The sequence below is a fragment of the Triticum aestivum genome, chromosome 1B, assembly GCF_018294505.1.
Source record: "Triticum aestivum cultivar Chinese Spring chromosome 1B, IWGSC CS RefSeq v2.1, whole genome shotgun sequence".
Taxonomy (NCBI): Eukaryota; Viridiplantae; Streptophyta; class Magnoliopsida; order Poales; family Poaceae; genus Triticum; species Triticum aestivum.
In genome coordinates this window covers 324,433,598-324,455,227 of record NC_057795.1, presented here as the reverse complement: position 1 = coordinate 324,455,227, position 21,630 = coordinate 324,433,598, and positions in this window count along the sequence as shown.

Here is a 21,630-nt window from a genome sequence, read left to right as displayed (position 1 = left end):
TAGAATGCAATCAAATCATCATAGTGCAGAAAGTCATGAAGACAAATTGAAACTGAAGACAAACCAAATGTGAAGTCATTGCAATATAACGCCTTGAGTGAAACACTTCAAACAAGAAAAGTTGGTGGTGTCGTTACCCACCGTATAGGAAGTATTAGACCCAGACACGGCGCACAGTTATCGTGGCGCTCCGAAGTCAAATTCCATGTTAATGTATTCACACTTAGAGTGTAAATCTTCATTGACTGAAGACATACATTACTTTGTGTGTTGCACATCTAAGTCATCAACATGCATAAGTGTTAGGGTGTGTGCCTGATCACAGGACATTCGAGGATTCCAAGATATTTAGCTCACACCATAACTTGCAAAACCTTTTCTCATCCAAGGGCTTTGTGAAGATATCTGCCAGTTGCTCTTCAGTGTTGACGTGCATGATATCTATATCTTTCTTCATAACATGATCTCTGAGGAAGTGATGACGAATTTCAATGTGCTTTGTCTTCGAGTGTTGGACTGGATTGTTGGCTATTTTGATGGCACTTTCGTTGTCGTAGAAGAGTGGTACTTGTTTCAGATTGATGCCATAATCCTTGAGAGTTTGCTTCATCCATAGAAGCTGAGCACAACAAGATCCAGCAGCAATGTATTCAGATTCAACCGTTGAGAGTGATACGCAGTTCTGCTTCTTCGAAGACCAACAGACAAGTGATCGACCAAGAAAATGACATGTGCCAGATGTAGACTTGCGATCCACCTTGTCACCAGCATAATCAGCATCTGAGAATCCAACCAAATCGAATCTTGGGCCCTTGGGATACCATAATCCGAGTGTTGGGGTGTAAGCCAAATATCGAAGAATTCCCTTCACAGCCAAGTGATGTGATTCCTTTGGTGACGCTTGTAATCGAGCACACATGCAAACACTAAGGATAATATCTGGCCTAGATGCACATAAATAAAGCAAAGAACTAATCATGGAGCGATATACCTTTTGATCGAACTCTTTACCATTGTCGTCGGGACCAAGATGGTGTTTGGCTGGCTTGGCGTCGTGTAGCCTTTGCAGTCTTCCATTCCAAACTTCTTCAGACAGTCCTTGAGGTATTTCTCTTGAGATATAAAGATGCCATTCCTCTGCTGACGAATTTGAAGGCCAAGGAAGAACTTCAGCTCACCCATCATGGACATTTGATATTGCTCTTGCATCATGTACCCAAACTCATCACTGTACTTCTGATTGGTGCAGCCGAAGATTATGTCATCCACATATATTTGGCACACAAATAGTTCACCATCATATGTCTTCGTGAAGAGAGTGGGATCGAGGGATCCAGGTTTGAAGCCTTTGCTCTTCAGGAAGTCTTTGATTGTATCATACCAGGCGCGAGGAGCTTGTTTGAGGCCATACAGTGCTTTGTTTAGCTTGTACACCATATCAGGATGTTTTGGATCTTCAAAGCCAGGTGGTTGTGCGACATATACTTCTTCTTCAATCTTGCCATTGAAAAATGCACTTTTCACATCCATTTGATGTAGCAAGATATTGTGATGATTTGCGTAGGCTAGCAGTATTCGAATAGCTTCAAGCCTAGCAACAGGAGCAAATGTTTCATCGGAGTCAATTCCTTCAACTTGAGTGTAACCTTGAGCCACAAGACGGGCTTTGTTTCTGACGACTTGACCGTGCTCATCTTGCTTGTTTCGATATATCCATTTTGTTCCAATAATGTTATGCTTGCGAGGGTCAGGTCGCTTGACAAGTTCCCAAACATTATTCAGCTTGAACTGTTGAAGTTCTTCTTGCATGGCTTGAATCCATTCAGGTTCCATAAAGGCTTCATCAACTTTCTTGGGTTCTGATATTGACACAAATGAAAAGTGCCCACAGAAGTTTGCTAGCTGTGTTGCTCTTGATCTAGTGAGCGGTCCAGGTGCATTGATGCTGTCAATAATCTTCTCTATTTGAACTTCATTTGCAACACGAGGATGAACAGGACGAAGATTTTGCTCTGGCTGATCATTGTCATCATTGGGAGAATTGTCTTCGGTCTGAGCATTGTCTTCAGGTTGATTTGGTGCAGAGATGATAAGTTCCTCTTCAGGTTGTGCTTTAGAGGGCATGATTTCACCAGTTCCCATCAGCTTGATAGACTCGTTTGAAGGAGCTTCATCTAGGGTACTTGGCAGAAACTCTCTCTGTGAACCATTGGTTTCATCAAATTTCACATCCACAGTTTCAACGATTTTGTAGAGAAACAGGTTGAAGACTCTGTAGGAGTGTGAATCCTTTCCATAGCCAAGCATGAAGCCTTCATGAGCCTTAGGTGCAAATTTTGACTTGTGATGGGGATCCTTGATCCAGCATCTAGCTCCAAATACTCTGAAGTAACTGACGTTTGGCTTCTTGCCAGTGAGCAGCTCATATGATGTTTTGTTGAGAAGCTTATGGATGTACACACGGTTGATGATGTGACATGCAGTATCAATAGCTTCGGGCCAGAACTTCCTTGGTGTCTTGTATTCATCTAGCATTGTTCGAGCCATCTCAATGAGGGTTCTGTTTTTGCGCTCAACGATGCCATTTTGCTGAGGTGTGTATGGAGCAGAGAACTCATGAGTGATTCCCATTGTATCCAGATACAGATCAAGTCTAGTGTTCTTGAATTCAGTGCCATTGTCACTTCTGATGTGCTTGATCTTCACACCATAGTTGTTCATTGCTCGATTTGCAAAGCGCCTGAAGACATCTTGCACTTCAGTCTTGTACAGAATTATATGAACCCATGTGTATCTTGAGTAGTCATCAACAATGACGAAGCCATAGAGACAGGCAGTTGTTGTAAGGGTGGAGTAGTGAGTAGGTCCGAACAAGTCCATGTGTAACAGCTCGAAGGGTTGAGATGTTGTCATGATTGTCTTTGAGGGATGCTTTGCCCTTGTCATCTTTCCAGCTTCATAGGCACCACACAGATGATCCTTCTTGAACTTGACATCTTCGATGCCTATGACATGCTTCTTCTTGACGAGCGAGTGTAAGTTCCTCATGCCAGCATGTCCCAGCCTTCGATGCCAGAGCCAGCATTCTGAAGCTTTTGTGAGAAGACATACGGCAAGCTGAGGACCTACTGAGAAATCTACCATGTATAGATCATCTTTTCGATACCCTTCAAAGACTAGAGATTTGTCAGATTCCATTAGTACAAGGCAACGATATTTGCCAAATATCACAATCATGTTCAAGTCACAAAGCATTGAGACAGACATTAAGTTGAAACCAAGGGATTCAACAAGCATCACTTTATCCATGTGCTGATCCTTTGAGATTGCAACTCTACCTAGACCCAATACTTTGCTTTTACTAGTGTCAACAAATGTGATTTGACTCTTGTCGGATGGACGTGAGGTTGAGTCCATGAGAAGACTTCGATCACCAGTCATATGATTTGTGCATCCACTGTCCATAATCCATTCTGAAGCTTTTGGTTATGTACCCTACAGTGCAGTTAGGAGGATAGGCTTCACAAGTATGTTGTGAAGCATAAGCATTTGACACATATAGGGACAGTCACATTTTATATCAAGGTTAGGACATAGTTTGACAGATAGGAAATTCAAATGTGAAGCATATAGAATGATATTTTAACGTGCGTCCAAGTGAGTTTTAGCTCCCCAGCAATAATATCGGACGCCATTGATTGCTGGCTGGAGACCACATTCTGCAAAAGAGAGTTAATTCTTCTTCACACCCACATTTTCAGGGGTGGCTTAGAAGCAATGAGTCTAAGTGCAGCATCTGGGAATTTAGGCTTTGAAGCCCTAGCAAATAGCCTTGCAGGAGGTGAATGATACTCATGTGAATAGGCAGAAAAGGTCTTAGTTCTATAAACATAGCGGTTTGAAGACACACGCTCGTATTCATGAGTCTGAGTATGATTGCCCTACAAAACATTGGCATTAGGGTGACTCAAGTGAGTCATGTGTTCATAAGTAGCCGTTGGACCATATGATGCCTTTGGTCTGGGGTTTGTCTTCTTCACTGGTGGTGTCATGATGACATTCATAGGAAGATTCTCAAGGCAGCTTTTGGGAACCCAAATCTTCTTCATAGGAGGTCCATTCCTGCAGTTAGTACCAATATACCTGGCAAACACTTCACCATTCTGATTTTTGAACAGCTTATAGTTTGCATCAAAGGATTCATCAATGATAATAGGATTAGCACAGGTAAATCCAGATAAGGTGGATGGATCCACTGAAGGATCCTTTGCAGCAACCCATGTGGTTTTGGGATACTGCTCAGGCTTCTAGTAGGAACCATCAGCATTCATTTTCCTCTTGAACCCAACACCCTCTTTCCTAGGGTTTCGGTACAGAATCTGCTTTTTGAGGACATCGCAGAGTGTCTGATGTCCCTTCAAACTTTTGTACATCCCTGTTTCAAGCAATGTCTTCAACCTAGCATTTTCATCAGCAATACTAGTCGTATCCTCTGCAGAGGGGTTAATAACCACTTCAGTAGGTGAAGACAATGAAACAACAGCAGTAGTGGAACATTCAGCAACAGATGTGGCGTTATCACGCTCAATGCATTTTAAACATGGTGGTTCAAATACATCCTGAGCGAAACTGATCTGTTGGGCGCGAAGTGACTCATTCACTTTTTGAAGATCTTCATGAGCCGCTCTCAATTTCTCAAGCTCTTGTTTCCTTCGAAGATAATCATAGGAGAGCCTTTCATAAGTTGTTGAGAGTGATTCATGACGACCTTCAAGTTCTTGGTACTTAGCATGAAGATTTTTTATGTCATCAACTAAGGACTGTGAGCGTGTCATTTCAGCGTCCAACAGGTCATCGCTTTTGTCTAACAGTTTTTGAGTATGTTCCATAGCCTTTTGTTGTTCAGTTGCAATTTTAGCAAGTGTTTTGTAGTTGGGTTTGGATTCACAATCAGAGTCATCTTCACTTGACGTTTGAAAGTAAGCATCGCGGGATTTTACCTTGGCACCATGTGCCATGAAGCAGTAGGTGGGAGAAGGATCGTCTTCGTCATTGGCTTCAGCGTTGGTGCGGAAGTCATTGTCTTCAGTGTTGAAGATGGACTTGGCGACATAGGCTGTGGCTAAAGCCAGACTTGCAACGCCAGGGTCAGACTCCTCTCCAGATTCCACCTCCGCCTCCTCAGAAGCTGACTCCTCCTCTGAATCCATTTCCTTGCCAACAAAAGCACGAGCCTTGCCAGATGAGCTCTTCTTGTATGATGAAGACTTGGAAGAAGACTTGGAAGACTTTGAGGATTTCTTCTTCTTCTTATCATCAGAATCATATTCCTTGCTCGTCTTCTTCTTCTTCTCATTGTCCCACTGTGGACACTCAGATATGTAGTGACCAGTTTTTTTGCACTTGTGGCAGGTTCTCTTCTTGTGGTCATGTGTCGAAGCTTCATCATTCTTGGAGCTGGATCGTGAAGACTTTCTGACGCCCCTTTTCTTGGTGAACCTCTGAAACTTCTTCACCAGCATGGCAAGTTCCTTTCCAATGTCTTCAGGATCATCAGAACCGCAGTCAGATTCTTCTTCAGATGAGGAAACAACTTTTGCCTTCAAAGCACGAGTTCGGCCATAGTTTGGACCATAGATATCTCTTTTCTCAAAAAGCTGGAACTCATGTGTGTTGACCCTCTCAAGTATATCAGACGGATCGAGTGTCTTGAAATCAGGACGTTCTTGTATCATGAGGGCAAGGGTGTCAAAGGAGCTGTCAAGTGATCTCAGCAGTGTCTTGACGATTTCATGCTTGGTGATCTCAGTGGTGCCAAGAGCTTGAAGCTCATTTGTGATGTCAGTCAGATGATCAAACGTGAGTTGGACATTTTCATTGTCATTACTCTTGAAGCGGTTGAAGAGGTTGCAAAGAACACTGATCCTTTGATCTCTCTGGGTTGAGACGCCTTCATTGACCTTGGATAGCCAGTCCCAGACTAGCTTCGACGTTTCCAGAGCACTCACACGGCCATACTGTCCTTTGGTCAGATGACCACAGATGATGTTCTTTGCAGTGGAGTCCAGTTGAATGAACTTCTTGACATCAGTAGGGGTGACACCTTCACCAGTTTTGGGAACGCCGTTCTTGACGACATACCAGAGGTGGACATCAATGGCTTCAAGATGCATGCACATCTTATTCTTCCAGTAGGGATATTCAGTTCCATCGAACACGGGGCAAGCAGGGGAGACCTTGATTATCCCTGCAGTCGACATAGCTGAAACTCCAGGTGGTTAACCCGAATCACACAGAACAAGGGAGTACCTTGCTCTGATACCAATTGAAAGTGCTAGTATCGACTAGAGGGGGGTGAATAGCCGATTTTTATGGAAGTCTCCAAAACTCGGAAGTTTCGAAGACAAACAACAGAAACAACCTAATTGATATGCAGCGGAAGATAAACTACCCTAAACAAGCCATAGTCAAGTATGTAATGATGTGAAAGCACAGGACTGATAGCAGTTAGGTAGTAAGGATCAAGATGGAAGGTAGTGTGAAGCTAATCAACAATAGTAGTCAAGCAATGAAGTCAAACAGATATACAGATAAGCAGTGACTTCATGAAGACAAACTTAAGTAAGGTTGGAAGGGATAGAACCAGGTGCTTGTTGAAGACACAGGATTTGTTGGACCAGTTCCAGTTGCTGTGACAACTGTACGTCTGGTTAGGGAGGCTGAGATTTAACTCGGAAGACCGTCTCTTCACCTTATTCCCCTTGAGCTAAGGACACCCAGTCCTCGCCCAATCACTCTGGTAAGTCTTCAAGGGAGACTTCCAAACCTTCACAGACTTCGTTCACCGGCAATCCACAATGACTCTTGGATGCTCAGAACGCGACGCCTAACCGGCTGGAGGATACACAGTCCTCAAGTGTAATAAGTCTTCAGGTCACACAGACAGAAAGACTTCAGTGATGCCTAACACTCTTTGGCTCTGGGTGTTTTGGGCTTTGTCCTCGCAAGGATTTCTCTCTCTCAAATGCTTCGAGGTGGGTTGCTCTCAAACGACAAAAGCCGTGCACAAACTCTGAGCAGCCACCAATTTATGGTGTAGGGGGTGGGCTATTTATAGCCACTAGGCAACCCGACCTGATTTGTCCAAAATGACCCTGGGTCACTAAGGAACTGACACGTGTTCCAACGGTCAGATTTCAAACACACGCGACAACTTTACTTGGGCTACAAGCAAAGCTGACTCATCCAGCTCTGGATAAGATTTGCTCTCATTGTCTTCGCTCGAAGACATAGGATTTGGGTTGAGCATCACTTCAGTCACTCTGACTTAGTTCACTTGGACCCCACTTAACAGTACGGTGGTTCCTATGACTCAACAAAGAAGAAAGGAAACGACGAAACCACACAGTCTTCGCGCTCCATTGTCTTCACGTAATGTCTTCTCATGTCATAGTCTTCAATATGAATATCTTCTCATAGCACCATTGTCTTCAATGTCTTCATACATTTTTAGGGGTCATCTCCGGTAGATAAACCGAATCAATGAGGGACACTACCTGCGTTATCCTGCAATTCTCACAGACGCATTAGTCCCTCAACCAACTTTGTCGTCAATACTCCAAAACCAACTAGGGGTGGCACTAGATGCACTTACAATCACCAACCAATGATCTACATGTCACAAAGCTAAGTCTAAAGCTCAATCCCATGGTCTTTACATGCCTCTTCCTATTCCTTATCAACCTTGGGAAGACATTAGCATGGATTTTGTACTTGAATTGCCTAGAACTCAAAATGGAAAGGATTCCGTGTTTGTTGTTGTGGATTGATTTTCTAAGATGGCACATTTCATTCCTTGCAACAAGATAGACGATGCTTCACATGTTGCAAATCTCTTTTGCAGGGAAATCTTGCGCCTCCATGGAGTACCAAAGACAATCGTCTCCGACCGCGACGTCAAGTTCTTGAGTTACTTTTGGAAGACGCTATGCGCCAAGCTCGGAATCAAGCTCTTGTTCTCATCCGCATACCATCCTCAAACCGACGGCCAAACGGAGGTGACGAACCATACACTCTCCTCTCTACTTCGCATGTTGATCAAGAAGAACATCAAGGAGTGGGAAGAGTGTCTACCCATCGCTGAGTATGCCTACAACCGTGCAAGACATTCGACTACCAGCAAGTCCCCCTTCGAGGTCGTCTATGGCTTCAACCCGTTGTCCCCATTGGACATTCTACCTCTTCCTCTACAAGAGCACACCAACCTCGACGCAAGTGCACACGCAAGCTACAGCAAGAAGATGCATGAGGATACTAGGCACACCGTCGAGCGCAAAGTACAACGCCTAGCGACCAGGATCAACGTCGACAAGCAACCCATGGTCTTAAACATTGGCGATCTTGTGTGGCTACACCTTCGCAAGGACCATTTCCCCAACAAACACAATTCCAAACTTCTCCCTCGAGCCGATGGACCCTTCAAGGTGCTAGCACGCTACAACAACAACGCCTACAAGATCGACCTACCAAGCGACAAGTACAATGTGAGCAACATCTTCAACATCAAAGACCTCTCACCTTACCATGGTGATGAAGATTTCGATCCGAGGTCGGATCTTTCCCAAGGGGGGGAGATGATGTGGAGCATCCCACGATCATCCCCATGGACGCATCTACATCTCCTACAACACCACTTGGACCTATGACTCGAGCACGTGCAAGAGCTCTCGAAACCGAGGTGATATCACTCCTCTCACAACTCCCTTTCGATTCACACGACACATGGCTACTACCTCAAATGAAGACGCTTTGCATACTCAGGTACCAAGGAGTTAGCCATGGAGAAGCTAGGAAGAAACGAGAACTGGAAGCGGAAGACATGCGTGAAGACGGAGAGGAGAAGCACCAAGTCCCAGGCTGGCCGGACAAGCCGGACGAGGGCCCGGACAATCCAGACATAGCCCGGACGATCCGGACCCCGGTCCGGACGATCCGGCTAATTCACGCCGAAGACACCCGAAGCTCATCCCTGAAGCCGGATCATCCGGACGCCGACCAGGATCATCCGGACCCTGCCCAGACATCTGGACCCCCGGCCGGACATTCGGACCTGCACTGCCACCGCCCGCGTCACTAGCTCATCCGGGCCTCCTCCTGGATCATCCGGCTAGAGCCCGGATCATCCGGCTCCTCACCGGGATCATCCGGACCCCGCCTACGTGCGCGTGTTGGGCTGAGCCCATGTACCCCTTCACCCCCTAGCCTATAAATAGGACTCCTCCTCCTCACTTTGGGACTTAGCATTGGTTTAGCTCATTTGAGATAGAGCTTTGCTCATCCATACGGATCTCCTCCTCGTGAGAGACCGCGGCCTCTTCGGAGAAGATCCACCTGGATTCAAGACCCCTTTATGGGAAGATCCCACGTGGATTCAAGACCTCCTCTCGGAGCTGAACTACCGCCACTTGTATCGTCCTTTGTTGGATTTGGACTGTGTATCTCTTTGTGTTTCTTGGATCTAGCACATGTGTGACTTTGTTCTTGTTGGTTGAGGGATTTCTCGTGTTTTTCTCTCATTCCCCTTCTCGTGTTCTTCGTGTTTCTCGTAGGGATCCGCTCCAAATGTGAAAGATCGGCCTCTAGGGTTCTACCCTACATTAGTTTTCCTCCCCGGATAGATCTTCGTATTCGGCGGCTTCGCACTGCGGGCCACCTTGCTTGGCCATATGGAGCTGATCGATAGCTACACCCCTGACCATCAGGTCAGGTTTGGAAGCCTGAACTACACTTCCGACATACGCCGAGACTTGATCTTCGACGGATTCGAGCCCATGATAGGTGCGCCATACAGTTACGATGAGCATGACTTAGATCTGCCATCAGACTGTGTTCAGGAGATCACACCTGCAGCTGCCCCTGCTCTAAATCCGGAGTAGATCGTGCCATCTGAGGACGGATGGATGGACCCCGCCACGGAGGCCGCACACTCAACAACGATAGAGCCGAACACAGACTTCGCCTCCAATGAGGTCTGCGTCATCGGACCCTCAGACTCGTTTCCGGCCATAGGCTCCGAACCATGTGCATCCGTGCCCATCGGATCTGACTAGGCACCGATCATGGAGTTTAGCTCCGCGGATATCTTTCAGCACTCGCCCTTGGGCAGTGTGCTAAACTCATTAAAATCTCTCTCCCTGTCAGGAAATTCTTGGCCGAACTGTGTCCGGCTTGAGTGGGAAGCGGATGACGGAGGAATTTGTTACCCATCCACCACCCACCTAATAGCCACTGTCGACGACTCAACCGACATCCTCGATTTCGACTCCGAAGACATCGACGGTATGGACGACGATGATGCAGGAGAAAAACGGGAACCACCGCCCCAGGGCGCTGGACAGCCACCTCATCATATGATATATATATATGGTGGACACACCCAAAGAAAGCAATGGCGATGATGCAACGGAGGATAATCCCCTTGAGAAGCAAACAAAGCGCTGACGTCAGTGGCGCCGCTCTAAAGCCCGCCATAGCAAAAACAGCGATATCGGCACAAGAAAGAATAATACCCCGAAAGACGCTAAAGATAACGACGACCCCGTAGACCCAGCGATGGAGCAGGATGAGCCACGGGATAGCGAACACAGTCTGGGGCCGCTGTCCGATCATAGCGATGCCAAAGACAAAACCTATAAACCTGTCTCCGGAGAGGAGAACAATCCGGACGACAATGCACTCATCATCCCGGAAAAGCACTTGGAACAAGAGAACCTCCACAAAAGGCTTATCGCCACCGCGAGGAGCTTGAAGAAGCAGAAGCAAAGGCTTAAGGACGCGCAGGATATGGTCAACCATAGATGGAACAAAGTGCTTGACACTAACTAAAAATACGGTGGCGATCGCCACACAAAGAGCTACCCAAAGCGCAAGCTGCTGCCCGAATTCAATGACAAGGCTATAGAACCCATCCCGCCGAAAAACAATACGGCCGATCTGCCGGACCGACCACCCCATGGCCGAGACAGAGCGGCTAATGACGCTGCACATAAGTCAGCACACGATCTACGACCTGGTATGTCTAGGTCCATATATGGATCTAGAAAATGTGTCCCTACGGAGGATCACGACCATACTGATCAACTACCAGCTTAGAATCAACACCGAACACAACAGCCGTCGGACCCACACCACGACACATCCAAATACAGGGGTGCCGCACACCCCCTATGCTTCACCGATGAGGTGCTGGATCATGAATTTCCAGAGGGGTTCAAACCCATGAACATCGAGGCATACGACGGAACAAGAGACCCTGCAGTCTGGATTGAGGACTTTATTCTTCATATCCACATGGCTCACAGAGACGATCTCCACGCCATCAAATACCTACCCCTCAAGTTGAAAGGACTAGCTCGATACTGGTTGAAAAGCCTCCCCAAAAATTCCATCAGAAGTTGGGAGGAACTCGAGAATTCTTTTAGGGCTAATTTTCAAGGGACATATGTCCGACCTCTGGATGCAGACGATTTAAGTCACATAATCAAACAACCCGGAGAGTCAGCCCGTAAGCTTTGGAACAGATTTCTAACCAAGAAGAACCAAATCATCGACTGCCCGGATGCCGAAGCCTTAGCGGCTTTCAAACACAGTGTCCGGGACGAATGGCTCGCCAGACACCTCAGCCAGGAAAAGCCGAGAACAATGGCAGCCCTAATAAGCCTTATGACCCGCTTTTGCACGGGCGAGGACAGTTGGTTGGCCCGCAGCGGCACCAGCAACCCAGGCACATCCGAAATTAGGGACGGCAATGGGAAGCCGCGACGCAATAAAAGCAAGTGTCGAAATAGTGAAGACAGCCCAGCCAACACGGCGGTAAACACCAGATTCAGGGGCTCTCGACCCGGTCAACAGAAAAAGCCATTTAAAGGAAGCAGAGATGGACCGTCCAGCCTAAACAAAATTCTAGACAGATCATGTCAGATTCATGGCACCCTTGAGAAACCTGCGAATCACACCAACAGAGAATGCTAGGTCTTCAAGTAGGCCGGCAAGCTAAATGCCGAACACAAGGGGAGGGAGCCACCAAGTGAAGACGAGGACGAACCTCGCCATCAGAACACTGGGGGACAGAAAAAAATTCCACCAGAGGTCAAAACAGTGAACATGATTTACACAACCCACATACGAAAAAGGAGGCGCAAATGTGCACTCCGAGATGTATACGTTGTAGAACCCATCGCCCCCAAATTCAACCCATGGTCGGCCTGCCCAATCACTTTCGATCGCAGGGATCATCCGACTAGTATCCAGCATGGAGGTTCGGCTGCCTTGGTGCTCGACCCAATAATTGATGGATACCATCTCACCCGAGTCCTCATGGACGGCGGCAGTAGTCTTAATCTGATATATCAGGACACTGTCCGCAAGATGGGGATAGACCCGTCAAGAATTAGCCAAAGCAATACCACCTTTAAAGGAGTAATACCAGGCGTAGAGGCCCGCTGCACGGGCTCTCTAACATTAGAGGTTGTATTCGGTTCTCCCGACAACTTCCGAAGTGAAGAACTAATCTTCGACATCGCTCCATTCCGAAGCGGCTACCATGCACTACTCGCAAGAACAGCCTTCGCTCGTTTCAATGCAGTTCTGCATTATGCTTATCTTAAACTTAAGATTCCCGGTCCACGTGGCGTCATCACAATTAGCGGAAATACAGAGCGTTCCCTGCGTGCGGAAGAATATGTGGCGGCTCTAGCAGCCGAACCACTGACCGGCCTCTCCAACCCAAGTAGCTAACCGGTCGTCAAGACCACGGACACGGCTAGACGTGTTCGGCGCACCACTACTTGTAGCAGCCCAGATAAGCTTGAGCTTGACTAACGGCTATGCCCCCATATGTGGTGGTAGGGGCTTCCCGCACGAAAAGAATCAGTAGTTCGGCTGGATCCTATTTGCACTCAAGAAATTGAATTTTCATGGTTCATTAAGTTTAACCAATGTTATGCACAGTCACAAAAGATTATTTCACCTGAGTTTTTCCTTCTTTTTATAGATGATTGTCGTGCAATACCCTTCCAGGATACGACAGAATGGAGACAAAGGCGCAGACGTGTAGCAGGGACCCGTTCCAAGGTTTCTTTTTAGATTAAGACCCTGTGTAAACCTTTTTACTATCTCTTGTTGGCTCACACCCCCTGGTACTTAAAACGACCAAGAGGGATACCGGCGTTATTGGCAACTTATTATTCGCCGATCTAAAATGGACGTTACAAGGGCAGCATCCAATGTGTTTTCGGGATTTATGCCCTTACCACAGTTGCTCTCTCGTCACGCCGAATTCATGCACGTATCCGGAAATTCAGGGATCATTATCGAGGGCGGTACTCAGCCCAGTATATGTTGTAAAGTCCGAATAACTTCGGGAGTGTTCAGCGTCGCGAGTTTGGCCTTATATACATCAGCTCCGAATCATGTCTTTGGTCAATAGTTGGGTTTGCCCGGCTCCCGTGTTTTGCTACCTTACGTTCTGCTCTATCGGCTAAGGTGGCACCGGGAGAACTACTGCAATTGTGCCCTGGTTCATCTGGATGAGCACCTCAATAGAGAAAGCCGAAAACTGACTGTCATGATAAAGCGAGAGACTGGTCAACCACTCGATGACCCAGTAAAATCTTCGCGATTCCTCCGTATTAACAAAGGACCGGTTTCCCGGCCACGTATGTACACGCACCATATTCGGATGAGTGCGGACATACCAGGGGCTATATAGTGGCCCCACCGTCAAACTTCTATGGCTAAGTGAAAGTGTTAAAGCTATATAGTCTGATTGCCTTGTTCGCTGCGCTATCACCTCCTTAACGGACCAAGACGTTGGATCAAGTGTGATTACGCGCATTGCCGAACACCCCCGCATTATATGCGTGGGGGCTGAAGCCGACGACTGCAAACTTTCAGGTTATATACATACATACATAAACGGTCGCACAGGAGGCACCACAATACTTTACGGGCAAAAGTATAAATATAGCCTTTATTATTAAAAGTATTGTTTTTACAATCAAGATACATGTCACTGGAACATGGTATTCTTTGAGCACTGAACCTCTATTAAACGGACACCTTCTACGACTTCTTCAAAATAGTGCTCGGGTGAGCCCTGACCCTCGGGCGGACCCCTGGTTGCAATATTGGTGGCCTCCATCTTCGCCCAATGTGTCTTAACATGGGCAAGCGCCATCCGCGCACCCTGTATGCACGCCGACCTCTTGACAGCGTCGATATGCGGCACATCACGAAGAAATCATTGCACCAAACCAAAGAAACTACCCGGGCTCGGTTCCTTCGGCCACAGATGATCCACGACAGCCTTCATGGCAAGCTCGGACAACCTATGGAGCTCGGCCCACTCGGCTATTTGCTCATTCAACAGTAGCGGACGCTTTGGAGCACTGAACTGCGACCAGAACAATCTTTCCACCTCATGATCTTTTTGATCTTTGAAATACTCCGTCGCATCAGCAGCACTCTTTGCTAAATCCAAGTATGCGTCTGCAGAACTCCACAATTGATCAAGAGGGACATATTTCGGATCGCCGAACTTCATTCGCAATAAAAAGGGCTTCCTAGCCACGATATCACTGGCTTGCCGAAGCTCCTCCCGCGCTGCTTTGATTTCAGAGTGAGTTTCCTTTGCTGCTTGCATGGCCTTCTCTAAGTCAGCCGTTTTCATTTGGTTTTCCCTTTCGAGAAGCTCATACCGGCCGGCAGCATTTTGTAGCTCAATAGCCATGTTGGCTATTTTATCCTCACTTTGGCAATGAGCAGCCTGTTCGGCTTTTAATTCTTCGGCTGCCTTCAGGGCGGCCGCATCACTTCTCATGGCTTGCTCCTTGGCTCGGGCAAGTTCTGCCCGTAGGGTCTCCACGGCGGCAGCTCCATCTGCAGTCAAAGCATACTATAAATACTAGCATCATGCTCTTCTTAATATTTGATAACCATCTGAATATACATACCCTGTGCCTCGTCAAGCCACTTGTTCACAAGTGTGATGTCCGCATCCGCCATGTCAAGTTTCCACCTCAATTCAGCAAATTCAGCAGTCCGTTCAACCGTCGGATCTGCAGCCGCCTGCGCACAAAAGCAACGTTATCATTACCTGAGACTATGATCCTATGCTCGCCTCGTCTAGACGACAACCAGAGTCTCAGGGGCTACTATCTATACAAAGTACACCTTGTGTGTGCGGTACAGTCAAATATATATATATATATATATATATATATCACTTTGCATACCTCAAAACCTCTTAGCAAGCTCGTAAAAGCTTCATTCAACCCGCTTTTTGCAGATGAAATCCTGTCAACCACCGTACCCATTAAGGTACGATGTGCCTCTAAGATAGCCGCTTGCTCCAGAAGACCCATCAATGTGTCTAGTCGTACACTTGACAATCCTGGGCTTTTTCTGTTGGTCTCCTTAGGAGCCGAGAACTCCGGACTTCGGGCAGACGAAGAGTTACCTTCTGGCCTATGCGGATCAGGAGAAATCCTCCGGGACAACACCCCTCAGGGTCGTCCACCTCATGAGGCGGGGAAGCAGGAGGAGGCATTTCGCTCTCCATCATCTCCGGAAGAAGATCCCCCGAGGACGAACATTGTTGAGAAGGGCTATGATCCGGACTGCAAAACATATGTTTTGGTTGTTATTCTCAGGGAAAAGTTAGGACATATTTACTAAAGTGCCTTGTGGGCGCTGTGCGGTAAGGATGCCCTCCAGGGCAGGGCCCCCTGTTGAAGGTTTCTTCCCTCGTTTGGAAACCTCTGTTTCCAAGTCTTTAGGGGCGATCCTTTTCTTCCCGTGGGGAGAGGGGATTCTAGATTCACCTCCTCGATCATCCTCCAACACGGAGGCACTAATTCCCCCGGTTAGGATGCGTAATGTATGAAGCCCGCTTTTGGCTTCTCTATTCCTCCCCTCGTCTTCTCCTGATGGCACTTGATAAGGTGCGCGAGCCAGCATCCTGGTTAGTACAGGATCTGGTGAGCCTTCGGGAAGAGGGGCCGAACATCGGATCCTCTCCGCCTTTCATATCCAGTTCTGGCCGAGGGTAATTTTTCAGAATAATGTTGTAACAATTATAATGACAGCATGTTCAGTCACGGAGTTACTTACTTGGGTATCTGGACGGTTGCAGTTGAGATCCGCATCCTCGTTGGTGTCCGGACACTTTATTCGTGATCCGAAGAATAATCGATACATTCCTTCGAGCGTCACGCCGAAGAAGTGTTGAATGGTTCGCGGTCCTTCCGGGTTGAACTCCCACATACGGAGAGAACGACGTTGGCACGGCAGGACCCGACGAACTAACATTACTTGAATTAATTTGACGAGACTGATATCCCTCTTGAGGAGCTCGGATGCGGCTTTGCAATGTCAGCACGTCATTAACTGGTCCCCAGTCTAGCCCCTTGTTGACCCATGATGCGAGCTATGATGGAGGGGTAGATCGGAAGGCTGGGGCAGCCACCCACTTTGTGCCTCGGGGTGCTCTGATATAGAACCACTCCCGTTGCCATAGGTCGGACACCTCCGGGAAGGAACCCTTTGGCCATAAGGCGTCGGCACCTTTACTTATAATAGCGCCTCCGCACTCCACGTGTCGCCCGTCAATCATCTTCAACTTCACATTGAAGGTCTTGAGCCATAAGCCGAAGTGTGGGGTAATGCGGAGGAAGGCCTCGCACACGACGATAAACGATGAGATGTGAAGGAAGGAATCTGGAGCTAGATCATGAAAATCTAGCCCGTAATAGAACATGAGCCCTCTGACGAAGGGATCAAGACTAAAGCCTAGCCCTCGGAGGAAGTGGGAGATGAATACAACACTCTCAATGGGTTTGGGAGTCGGGATAACCTGCCCTTGAGCAGGTAGCCTGTGAAGGATTTCGGCGGTCAGATACCTAGCCTCCCTAAGCTTCTTGATGTCCTCCTCTGTGACGGAAGAGGCCATCCACCGGCCTTGAAGATGGATCCAGACATGGTTGAAGGTCCGGAGCGCTTAGGCCGAACCTTGGGTGTTGGAACTCGAGGTAGGGGAAGGGAAGGATCGGGTGTGGAAAGTAAAGGACAGGTCTTGACCTCTTTATAAAGAGGGTGAATATCCAGCGTACTCCGCGTGGCCGTTTGGAACTTGCCTAAAACCGAGGAGTGATACTAACGGCACGGTTGGATTACCCATGCCCGTATTAATGAGAATCCCGTGATAAGGGGAACACGATCTCTGCTTCGACAAGACGTGCCAATAAAACCGCCTCGCAAGACGTGCAGTAGCAGGTTGAGAAAAACGGTTCGTATAATGAACGGGCCGCAGCGTGATGTCACTCTATGAAAAGTTGTCAGCATATTAGATTTGTGGAATATTGTGCTCTCTACGGTGGTACGTGGAATTTTTTTTTGCAGAGCCGGACACGATTCATGTGTTCAAAATCTACCTTGGAGTATTCGGAGAAGGAACCCGCCTTGCAATGCCGAAGACAATCTGCGCGCCGGACTCATCGTCATTGAAGACTGGTTCAGGGGCTACTGAGGGAGTCCTGGATTAGGGGGTCCTCAAACAGCCGGACTATGTACTTGTGTCGGACTATTGGACTATGAAGATACAAGATTGAAGACTTCGTCCCGTGTCCGGGTGGGACTCTCCTTTGCGTGGAAGGCAAGCTTGGCTATTCGGATATGTAGATTTCCTTCTCTATAACCGACTCTGTGTAACCCTAGCCCCCACCGGTGTCTATATAAACCGGAGGGTTTAGTCCGTAGGACAAGAATAATCATAATCATAAGCTAGCTTCTAGGGTTTAGCCTCTACGATCTCGTGATAGATCAACTCTTGTAATACTCATATCATCAAGATCAATCAAGCAGGAAGTAGGGTATTACCTCTATAGAGAGGGCCCAAATCTGGGTAAACATTGTGTCCAGTGCATCCTGTTACCATTAGCCTTAGACACACAGTTTGGGACCCCCTACCCGAGTTCCGTTGGTTTTGACACAGACAGTCGCCGTTCCCCTGGACCCCTCTCCCCCTTCGTCCGCTTCCAAACCGACGCTCGCCGCCGCGTGCCCACGAGCGAATAGTGGCCATTTGGCTCTGTTCGTCGCCGTCTTCTTCTTCCCCGTGCTCCATGGGCTCCCTCTGCCTCCTGGGCTCCTCCCTGTGTCTCGCCGTCGCCTTCCCCCGAGATCGAGCGCATGCACACGCGTCCGCGGCGCTGGCCACGCGTCTGCGGTGACTCTAGCCCGACACTCCCCCGCCCCGCCTATAAAGGCCACCCCTGACCTTGTCCGAGCTCACCTCTTGCCTCACTCCTCCCCCAGGAGCCCGCCTAACCTCTCTCCCGAGCCAGAAGAGCTCCCCTCGCTTCTGTTGAGCTCGGCTCATCCTAAATTCACGCACTCCGGAGCTCTTCCTCTCTTCTTTTCACCACCAGTAGACCCCCACCATTGTGGCACTCCTCCCCACCCCATCCTCTTGACGCCGGGGCGGCTGTGGCCTCGCGCCCCATAGGTCGGCCGCCGTCGTTGCTCTCTGTCTCCGCGCGGCGTCACCTCACCGAGCCTCCTCCCTCCACCCATCCACTTCCAGCAGACCCCCACCTTCCCCTAGATCTACCCCAACGCTCGTCGTTCCCCTCCCATGGCCTCTAGCCGCAAGCCCCATCGCCGCCTGGAGCCGCCGTCTGCTGCAACCGCGGCTCTGCTCGACGCCGTCCTCCTTGTGATATGTGAATTCTCCAGTCGGGTGCAGTCGGTCTCCCTGAGCGCGTCGGTGTGCTGCACGGCACGGGAGATGGCCGGAGCCGCCCGGGAGCCTGGCCAGAGTGCACGGCCTCGCCTCTGCCCTCTTCTGGTCGGGGAGGAGGAGAGAAGAAGAAGAGAAGGGAGGAGAGAGAGAAGTGGATAAAGTGGGCCCTGCCTGTCAGCGTCCTAGGAGCCGGCCCTGCCTTGTCACATCAGTTAAGTGGAAGCATAGTTCCCGGAATGCGCTTTCAGTTTTTCTATTTTGGCCCAGTCTGTAAAAATTTTATTACAGATAGGTCCGTGGCAGAAAAACAGTCACAACTTTTTGCTCGTAACTCCAAATGAGGTGAATCCAATGCGCACTTCTTCGTTTCGTTGAGCCCGTTCTCTTTGTCACACTTTCACCATGTGTTAGTATTCTGGAAATGACCTTTTTGCCCTTTCACATAAACAGCCCCTCCGAGAGAGGACTTTCTCCGGCAAATCTTTCTGCGGCTTCACCACACTTTTCCCGGGTGCCTTCTTCATCCCCAGGCAAGCCACAATACCCACTTGCATGCTAGTCATGCAGTAGCCATGGTTTTCAACTTGAATCTCTACTAAATGTTTTCTTAAAACATGGTCATCGTTGTTCCGGTGATGCTTAGAGTTGCATGTTCACTTTCGTGCTATGTTGTCTTACACTCTGTTATCATGTTCTACCTGCTAGTATTTCCTTTTATATGCTTATGCTTGATAGTAGTACATGTTGATGTTGGTGATGGCCTTCGGTGCATGACTATCGTTTGTTCCGAGTGCCATCGTATGCATGTTCCATTGAATTCAGTTGGTTAAATGCTTGCATGGTAGGTTGTTGATATGTCTTGCATGATATTTTTTTGTTGATGCTAGTGGTCATGCTAGGTTTCTATGAGTAGTGTTGTACTTGTGATATTCATGCACGTCATTATGCCATGCTCAGTTGGATATGATTCATTGTTGATATGGTCGATAGTTATTTTGTACCCTCATGCTTATGTTGATATCATGCTCATGCATTGTAATTGCATCATGTTATTTTATCATGGCTCAGCATATTTGCATTCAAGTTTAACCGGATTAAATTGAACTTGAACAACTGTTGGCTGAGTCATGGTGCCACCATATCGAGCTGACCGGTGCAACCACGCTTACCTTTATGGGAGGGTCCTAACTGGGTCTATTGTCGTGCCTCTCGCCGGTGCCTCCAACGAGGGAAGCTTATGGGCGTGCGGTACCCTGTCTGGTAAGCAGACATAACCTTGTGTGCCCGTTGTTGTTGTATGGATCCTTGTCTCCGTTTGGGACCGTTTTGCCATGATGTGGCAATTTTGCCACGACGGTGGCCGTTGGGGTCTGGGGTAGACACGGGGCCACCCATGACTAGCCCAGCGGGGAGTGAGTCGTAGTGGCCGGGAGAGTGTCATGGCAGTAGGACGGTTTTGTCAGAACGCTGTTGGTCCACCCGAATGGGAGTGCGAGGCCATGGGTTCCGTGGTGTGGGTACAGTGTGCTAACCTCTACAGAGTGTGTGTTAAATCTATCGATAGCCGTGCCCGCGGATAAGGGCCCAGTTCGTGTCGGTCACACTATGGGTCAACAGTAATAATCATAATGTGCTTAATAACAACCCCGTTTCGATGATGAGATACGTTGGTTATGTGATCCATGAATGATCACTGTTTGGTTACGAGGTAACCTATTGAGCCCAGAGTAGTTCCATTATGTGATCCGTGAATGATCACCGTTTGGTTACGAGGTAACCCATTGAACCAAGAGTGGTTCTGTTTGTGCTCCGTGAATGATCACCGTTTGGTTACGAGGTATAAACCCGTTGAACCAAGTGTGGTTCCGTTTGTGATCCGTGAGTGATCACTGTGGTATCGAGGATACCGAGTTGTTAGATATTCTGATGTTGTGCGAGAATCATGGGTAAAGATCAAGCTCCTTGTGGTCATTTAATGATTACTACGGTATTGTTTATACCAAGCTTGATTTGATCCTGAGATAATCGTGTGATGTCCAAGGTTGGTAAGTGATGCATGTGATGGTTATGAGGTAAACCGAGCAGAATAACTAATGCATGATAGTGTCATCATGTTGTATGCTAGTATTGTCGGATTAATATGTTCATGCCATGTTCGTGTTGTGCTAGTTGTATCAGGTTCATGTTATTCATGTCATGTTGCTATGATGATATCATGTTAATTTCTGCTTAACCTGTAATTGCCATGTTGTTGTTTGTCTTGAACGCTTCTGGTTATTGTGAGCTTGCAAGTACATTCAATGTACTGACCTAGTGTTTCATGCCAGCTTGCAGGTCAAGCCGGATTTGATTGCTTGTTTGTCGTGGATTCTTTGATTGCGAGGTAGGATAAGCATTCCAGCCAGAGTCCCTGTGGAGTGGAGTTCACCACCGTCGTCGTTGTTCCGCTGCTAGAGTTATTCCGCTGCTTCGAGTTATTCTGCTGCTTGCATAGAGCAACAGTGGCAGGCATAGTGTCGTCGTGCCAATGTAACCCTTGTACCCAAATAAATTGTAATAAAGAGTTGGTTTGTTCTTTGCTAAGCAGTGCCGTATTCCACAAGACTTCATCTCAATCTCTGGGCTGGAATGTGGGGCATTCCAGTTTTCTCTGAGCCGGGGTGCCACAGGCTTGGTATGAGACCAGGTTTGGCTGTAAGACGCCCTAGACCGTGCGGACATTAGAATGTGGTAGTATAGACCCCGGTTGATTTGTTGCACTTGATTGCTGCATTTGTTTGATGTATAGCATGCATATAAATTACTATCTTGTCACTAACGGTTAATCTTGT